This window comes from Dendropsophus ebraccatus, chromosome 2, assembly GCF_027789765.1.
Source record: "Dendropsophus ebraccatus isolate aDenEbr1 chromosome 2, aDenEbr1.pat, whole genome shotgun sequence".
In the NCBI taxonomy this organism is placed as follows: Eukaryota; Metazoa; Chordata; class Amphibia; order Anura; family Hylidae; genus Dendropsophus; species Dendropsophus ebraccatus.
The window spans coordinates 75046728-75055733 of record NC_091455.1 but is presented as its reverse complement, the minus strand read 5'-3'; the positions used below and the strand labels follow the sequence as shown (position 1 = coordinate 75055733).

The following is a 9006-nucleotide window of genomic DNA, read 5'->3' as shown; positions in this document are numbered from 1 at the left end:
GGCTACTATATGGGTCACTATATGGGGATTGGCTACTATGTGGGGCACTATATGTGGATTGGCTACTATGTGGGGCACTATATGGGGGATTGGCTACTATATGGGTCACTATATGGGGATTGGCTACTATGTGGGGCACTATATGTGGATTGGCTACTATGTGGGGCACTATGTGGGGCACTATATGGGGGCATTGGCTACTATGTGGGGCACTATATGGGGGCATTGGCTACTATGTGGGGCACTATATGGGGCATCGGCTACTATGTGGGGCACTATATGGGGGCATTGGCTACTCTGTGGGGCACTATATGGGGGGATTGAATACTATGTGGGGCACTATATGAGGGGATTGGATACTATGTGGGGCACTATATGGGGGGATTGGATACTATGTGGGGGATTGGATACTATGTGGGGCACTATATGGGGGATTGGATACTATGTGGGGCACTATATGGGGGGATTGGATACTATGTGGGGCACTATATGGGGGGATTGGATACTATGTGGGGAATTGGATACTATGTGGGGCACTATATGGGGGATTGGATACTATGTGGGGCACTATATGGGGGGATTGGATACTATGTGGGGCACTATGTGGGGGATTGGATACTATGTGGGGCACTATATGGGGGATTGGATACTATGTGTGGCACTATATAGGGGGATTGGATACTATGTGGGGCACTATGTGGGGGATTGGATACTATGTGGGGCACTATATGGGGGATTGGATACTATGTGTGGCACTATATAGGGGGATTGGATACTATATAGGGCATTTTTGGGGGGATTGGATACTATTTCGGGCACTATTCAGTCAACAGCATGTGGTGACTATAGGGGAGTGGCTATGGAGGGTTGCTATGGGGACGTGGCTATGGAGGGTTGCTATGGGGGCGTGGCTATGGAGGGTCGCTATGGGGGCGTGGCTATGGGGACCAGGGTGCACATGTCCCTCTTTGCTCTTTGCAAAAGTTGGGAGGTATGTGTATGGATGTGGGGGTGCAATACTTTGTCTTGCCCCTCATGCTGCCCACACACATACAAGAGCCACTGGGTTGTGTATATATCATGTATATTTATGCTGTTGTCCATGTTGCCATGATATGCTATGATTGCTGTGATCTTGTCAATTAAAAAAACCTTTTGACAAGCCTTGCAGATGTAGCTATAAACCTTGCAATGTTTTTTCTTTAAGATTTGAGTGTCCCTTTAATCCAGGGCTATGCACATACATGCAGGAGTTTTACTATCCACGGCTCCATCCTACTTGCGCTCATGGTGCAGGTGATGGATCCGTGTACAGGCAGATGTCCGGCTTTATGACTCTTCAATATGTAATGGACCCCCAACTCCCAAACATAAGTTAAACCAAGGAACGCAAAATAAAGCACAACACATTGTAATCAGGTGTCAAAGGGGCCCAATTTTATTTAAAATGACATGACACTGAAAATGGCAGACCTCCAACTCACGAAGAGTCACCGTCCAGCACTCAGGCGAGGAAAAAACCCCTGTGGGGGAAACCTCGAGGGAGCCATGGCTGGAGAGTTGCCCCTCCCCTGGGCTTAGAGGATAATACCATACTATAAATATAATATAGTGGATCTGAGAGAGATCTGGCTGCAATATCTGTCACCTTATTGATGGTTAGCCAGATGTATCTCTTCTTCCTCACAGATCCAGGTCCACTTTTCAAGAAGGTGGAGACTTGATGAAGGGGTAGTCTAAAGCAGACCACCCCTTTTCCCCTGCTAGAACCTCCAAATTTCATCAAGGGTAGGGGGCAGTAAAGTAGTCAGCTCAAGGTCCTCTGGCACATCCAAGATGGCACTGACCAGGGCGCGGTGCATTGCTTTATGGAATCTACCTTATGACATAAGCGCTTGTCATCACAGTGCATGGTTGCCATGGTTACTGCAGGTAAACACATCTGAAGCATTAACCCATTAATGACTGGTGATGCCCTTTACTGCAGAGGTCACTAAACACACTTGTGACCAAGCAAACAGCCTATGGTTAGGCCGCACTAAGGACACTAAATAATATGGTTTGATGTGGCCCATAGCAACCAATCACAGCTCAGCTTTCATTTCTCATATTACTCTGGTAAAATAAAAGCTGAACCGTGATTGGTTGCCATGCGCAACTTAGTCTATAGCAGCCCATAGCAACCAATCAAATCTCAGTTTTAATTTTATAAGAGCTTGTTAAGTTGAAAGGTGAGCTGTGATTGGTTGCTATGGGCGAATCAGACCGCGTTTTGTCTCTGGCAGGTTGGTAAAGCTGTTCTATTGCTGTAAAGCTTATAATGATGATGATGATGATGATGACTGAAAACACGACATCAAGTTTCCCCATAATGCTTTGCAATCAGCCCTTCTTCCATATCTCCCATTTCTATACACTACAACTCCCAGCATTTCCGGTCACTCAGTTTAGAATCCACTGGTATACGGTATACGGTATATGGTTTGTTAACATGAAGGAGACGGCTGACAATCTGATGTAATTGTATGTGGAGAGGGGCAGCCGAAGAATATTATAGATAAAGCTGCTGAAATGAATAGAGAAGGAGGGGATCCCAACCTGGAGTAAAGACAGTATGGGGGGCAGGTAAGACTACATTATCCAGGCTGTGATAGGAAATCGGGGATCACCCTATTAGTTAATCAATGGACAAACTGCATTCACAGTACAAAAGGGGTTGTCTAGTTGCTTAAAAGTAAAATAGTCCAGAAAAAAATTCTTTCAAATAAACTAGAGCCAGAACTTTGTAATTTACTTCTATCAAAAAATCTCCAATCTTCCAGTACTTATTAGCTGCTGTATGTCCTGCAGGAAGTGGTGTATTCTCTTCAGTCTGACACAGTGATCTCTGCTGCCACCTCTGTCCATGTCAGGAACTGTCCAGAATAAGTTCCTGACATGGACAGAGGTGGCAGCAGAGAGCACTGTGTCAGACTGGAAAGAATACACCACTTTCTGCAGGACATAAAGCAGCTGATAAGTACTGGAAGACTAGAGGATTTTTAGTAGAAGTAAATTATAAATCTATATAACTTCCTAACACCAGTTGATTTGAATTTTTTTTAGCTTGACATTCCCTATCCTGTGGATTTTAGTGTCAGACTGGGGTACATTGGTCACACTATGCAATGACTATGACTTGTCAGTCACTCTATGCAAACAGCATAACGTGCCACTTAGGTTTCTTGAAAGGAGAATTCCTATGAAACTAACAAACCTCAGGAACATGCAGGAACATAATAAAGAAAGTATACTTACCCATCTCTGTGCCCCCGAAGCTCTTCCTTAATGATATTCAATATCCACCGACCTCCTCCAGCTGCATAATCGGCTGATGGATCGCCGGCTCAGCCAATCACTGACTGAGGATGGACACCGCTGCAGTCACTGAATGGCTGAGCAGGCGATCCATCAGCCGAGTATGTGACATTGGGGTTATGCGCACTACTACTGATAAGCCTGGAGACTAAGTCCTGGCACCGGCGCACTAAATCCAACTTCTATCACAGAATCTAAGGGTACAATCATGCGCAGTACCGACGATCCCAATAGAAACTAAGTTCTAATACATGTTCAATGTGTCCCGGCACCGGCACGCTAACTCCGAGCGCCACCGCAGAACCTAAGTGGAGAATCATGCGCAGAACCAACAACTCCCGAAAAAACTATGTCGTAACACATGCGCATTGACACTAACGGACTATAGGCGGTACCAAAAGAAAGATACCCGCCACTTTCATATTTTAAAGTGGAGGGACTATGGTGAAAATGCTATAATACGTCTTATAGCATGTATTTATTAATATGTACATTAAACACAAACATGAAAGACAGGTTTTATACTTAGATGATTATAGGTAAAGATATAGGGGGTACGGGGTAAAGGTACGAGATGGGTTACCCCTAGTTTAACCCTGCCTATTGCTGAAGTGGGACCCCCTGGTTTAGGCGTCCCCAAACAACAGGAGGGACTGACCCTGTGCTAGGGTTGTGTAGGTCTTTCCCGTCACAGATGTCAGTTGTCACTGTGTCTGGTAATATACAAAGTGTGTAGCATATGAAAGGCAGGTGTAGATGTTTTTTAGTCGAGGTTCTGATATCCCTTCTTCCGTTTATCCAACGCGTTTCCCTTGTTCTATGGCGACAAGTTCCTCAGGGAGTAGGAAGAGTGTTGGAGTATCAATGGGATATGCCTTGATACATGTCTCAGTCTGATCCAGGAAAAACTGAATTTACAGATGAATATTGTGGGTGCTCCCAGGTCTGTTGTAGGGGGTCACCGTTGTATGTATAGAGATACGTCTGGTGGACAAGTTGTGGTCACTTTATCCAGATTTGTGTCTGGTCTTGTGTGTTAGTTGTTTTCTGCCTTTACAGTATGATCAACTGTATAGTATTAATACGAGCTGTAGTAGATAAGTAACCAGCAATCTCAGTTCCCAGATGGTGTTAGTAAACAGATGTAGTTAGTTTGATACAGATAGTTTTTCTCCTGCAGAGTGATGAGCTGCGGAGCGTGCACTGAGTCTGCTGTGAGGTCTCAGAGATGCTGAGACATCTACCCTCTGTGCGAGGGTGCCTGATGGAGGCGCGTCCTCGTGTGCTGGCTACTGCTCCAGCATGTATCAAGGCATATCCCATTGATACTCCAACACTCTTCCTACTCCCTGAGGAACTTGTCGCCATAGAACAAGGGAAACGCGTTGGATAAACGGAAGAAGGGATATCAGAACCTCGACTAAAAAACATCTACACCTGCCTTTCATATGCTACACACTTTGTATATTACCGTATTACCAGACACAGTGACAACTGACATCTGTGACGGGAAAGACCTACACAACCCTAGCACAGGGTCAGTCCCTCCTGTTGTTTGGGGACGCCTAAACCAGGGGGTCCCACTTCAGCAATAGGCAGGGTTAAACTAGGGGTAACCCATCTCGTACCTTTACCCCGTACCCCCTATATCTTTACCTATAATCATCTAAGTATAAAACCTGTCTTTCATGTTTGTGTTTAATGTACATATTAATAAATACATGCTATAAGACGTATTATAGCATTTTCACCACAGTCCCTCCACTTTGTTTATTTATTCTTAAAAAGCCTAGGACTGTGGGAACTCTCTACCTAAGTTTAATCATTAGGTTCCCCGACCCAACTGCTAAGCTCTTTCATATTTTAACAACATCCACAACCAACCAATGACAACGCTGGCCATCGCATCAATCATGTAACAAAACCTATTCACACCAGGTTATTGGCTGTCCGTCATTTGACCACGGGTGACGCTGTGAGAGGAAGGTTTAAAAAGACCTACTGTCCGGCCGCCCGCCATTGCCAATGTACTTTGATAACGTCAGGGATCTGACGAAACTAGTCAGGAGGAATGGCATGGCATTTTTAGATTAGGTGATGCACGCTCACAAACTTTATTGATATGAATATCTGATAGACTGAACTCATGGCAGTACGCAGATAGAGACCAGGGCTAATCACCAAGGGGCGATTGATCACAGTGATCAGGACCAGTCCGACACCAGTGCTCATAGCGCACATTACGATCGTACCCCTATCTGGTACTAGCCTACCTGGGAATACTCACTGTACGCACGAACGGTATATACAAGTGTGACACAAGTCTCACAGCTGCGGAGATACCGCAGTGACCCCACACACAGGTTAAGACCGTTCACCCACATTTTAAGACATACCGGACGGAATGTCGGACAATCAATGTAAGAGCTGCGTGGTGTATTACAAACAATCGCTGTAGCGGAGTTACCGCAAGCAATAAATACACCAACTAAAAGTAACTTGCAACCCTAGTAGATATTAGTACATGCAAACTGATTTACAACACACTATATATCACAATATAAAGTGTAGTACTGGAGGTGAAGTCAACCCCAGAATCATATCATCATTGCAAGTACAATAGTTCAGTTCTATTAGCATTAGCGATACTCTTGAGGAAGATAGCAGCTGCACACCTATTTTAATTTGAGCACTGTAAATATATGTTACACACTGGTGATTTATCTTAAGTTACTTCTAATAAAAGTTACGTTTTAACTATTGGGTAAATATAGGTATTCTGCCAATGGCAACATTTACTGAGTATGTGACATTGAGCTGGGGCCGTGACATACACAGAACCTGGTCGAAAATGACTTCCAGCAGCTGTGGGAGAGAGAGCGATCCAGGGGCACGGGGACTGGTGAGTATAGTTTCTTTATTATCTTCCTGCACTTCCACCCCCTGCCTGTCATTTGTTATGAGACTTCTGTCAGCTGTAATTCCTGTTCCAAACTGCTGACACTGTAAGATGCTGTTAGGTCAAGAAGACACATGGTACCTTAAAAATATTCCTCTGTGCTTCTATAGCATAGAAATAGTTTTTATGTTCTGCTAGAAAGAGTCAGACAGGGAGGCCCACCAAGGGGTAGGGCCCACCGGGGGATTCCCCTGTTTCCCTGTGTGCCAGTCCGAGCCTGGATCTGACGACAGATTATCTGCCAAAGATTTGAAGCCAAACCCAGCAGTGGATTTGAAAAGAGGAGAAATCCAGAATTTCCTTTATGACCTGTTCTCTATTTATAGTCTGTTCCTGGGTTTGGCTTCAAATCTTTGGCAGATAATCTGTCGTCAGATCTGTTGGTGGAATAGGGCCTTTAGGCTACGTTCACACGTAGCAAAACTAGTGGAATTCTGCAGGGTGGTATTACACGGAACGATAATCGGCCCGATTCGGCCGATTATCGCTCCGTGTAATAAATGCAACGATCAGCTGATCGTTGATATAGGTTAGAACCTATTTTCGTCGGGCGCCGACCGCGCACCGCTGCGTGTAATAGCGGTGCGTGGCCGGCGACTAACGATATACATTACCCATCCACGTTCCAGGGCTGCTCCTGCCGTCCGCTTCTCCCTACGTCCCGCGCGCGCTCTAGCGTCACAGAGGCCTGTCAGCTGATAGGCCGCTCAGCCAATCACAGGCCGCGGCGGTCCCGGCCTGTGATTGGCTGAGCGGCCTACCAGCTGACAGGCTGCTGTGACGCTAGAGAGCGCGCGGGACCCCCGGGAGAAGCTGACGCAGGAGCAGCCCTGGAACGTGGATGGGTAATGTATGCCAGTTTAGCAAGGGCTGCAAGGACATCGGTAACGATGTCCTTGCAGCTATTGTCAAACGATATCGGGCCGTGTAATAGGTCCAGTAAACGAGCAACGATCTAGCAGATCGCTGCTCGTTTACAGGTATTATCGGGCCCTGCTCGGCCCGTGTAATACCACCCTTAGCCTCCTTCTAATAGTGGAAGTCTATGGGAGGAACGCGATGCTCCTCTCCCCGCGCTGAAGAATGAATGAACGAAACTGTTCATTCTTCAACGTGGAGAGACGCTGTGAGGACAGCAGTGCTCGCCTCCCATAGACTCCCATTATGAGAGGGAGGCTAACGGCATTCTGCGACGGGGAATTCTGCTAGTTTTGCTACGTGTGAACGGGCCCTAAGCGTGTAATTCCTGTGGGGCCACGATAATTCAGGAGCACGGGCACAGACAGAGAGCTTATAAATCAGGGCCTATGTCTGACATATATATCACAGGCATCTGGCATGGTAAATATTTAGTTAGAAACATAGAATACAGTCAGCAGGAGAAGACCACCTGCTCCATCTAGTCTAGTTGTGAGTTGTTCAGGACATGGAGGCTGGAGACTGGCTGCATCCACTGCACACACAGAAGCTGCTTTTTATCTTTGCCTTATTCCTCAGAACCTGCCCCAGGATTAAGTAGGACATTACAAAGAAGCTGCTGAGCCAGATCTACTTTACAATAGTTTGGTATATAACTCACCTGGTGTCTGACTAGCAATTTATGAAGGAGCTGGAGTCGGTCCCTGATAGAATTCAGGAGTCAGAGTTAAAGCTGCGGCTTACCGACTCCACAGCCCTGATTAGTACAGTGGGTGGTCCAAATCACCGTTGCCTTGATATAATGATGCTAGTAGATTGAACAGCATCCTTATAGGGACAGGTTCTGTTTAAAGGCAAAATGTCAGCTATTAGAGGCATCTCAAACTGCTTACTTAGCTATGTAAGTAGTGAGACTGTGCATATATATTTTTTAGTTGTCTGCTACAATCACCTAAAAGTGTTTTTATTGATGTTCAAAAGTGTCAGAGAGGTGTGACAAAGCCACCTCGGTACACCTCATTTTACTGCACAATTAGTGAAGTTGCAGCACCTGTTGAATTCACTTCTTTTTCTTTTGCATCATTTTCCTAAAGCAGCTTGCCATAAACACTTCTCACACTCCCTAAGTGTCCCAATAAAGGTATATATTTATCTGTGTTTATCACATAGGTGAAGATTTGGGCTATACAAGCTGATCAGATATGGTTCCAACATGGGGGGAGGTGGGGCTAGAGCTCAGAGACAATATCCAGCCAAGGCCCCTGTGATCTCTTTTTAGTATACCCAAATTTGTATAGGTGACTAGTTGAGTGGTTCTTACAACTGTTGTTGAATAAGGCAAAAGAACATATGGAACAGTGTACTGATTCTACCTCTGTACAACAGAACTGAAGGTCTCAAGAACATTATCAAGGCAAGAAATGGCACAAAATCAACTCTTGACAGGGCATATCTGTTAACTAAAAAAACATTTCAGGTGACTACCTCATTAAACCCATACAGTGTGCAAATCATCAAAGCAAAAGGAGGATACTTTATAGACCCACAATATAAGACTCCACATGTTTATTCGTAGTTTTCATGCCTTCAATAAAAATCTACACTAAAAAAGGAAGAAAAAAGACGGAGAGAAAAGATGTGTCCTAACTTATGACTGGTTTAGTAAAAAGACATGATTTTTTTTGTGCTTGTCACCCATCGATGATAATAAACAATACAATGCAGACTGACATTTTTTATTCAATGTTTTCAAACATTAAACATTTTCGGAT

At 45.0% G+C, this 9006-nt stretch overlaps 1 long non-coding RNA gene across 1 annotated transcript; it reads left to right on the top strand.

Annotated features, from left to right (window-relative positions):
* Positions 1 to 2222: 2222 nt before the first annotated feature.
* LOC138783291 (uncharacterized) lies at positions 2223 to 8955 on the top strand. The gene is made up of 3 exons (XR_011361660.1): positions 2223 to 2285; positions 6132 to 6259; positions 8621 to 8955. It is a non-coding gene; the product is annotated as an uncharacterized lncRNA (long non-coding RNA).
* The last annotated feature ends 51 nt before the right edge of the window (positions 8956 to 9006 follow it).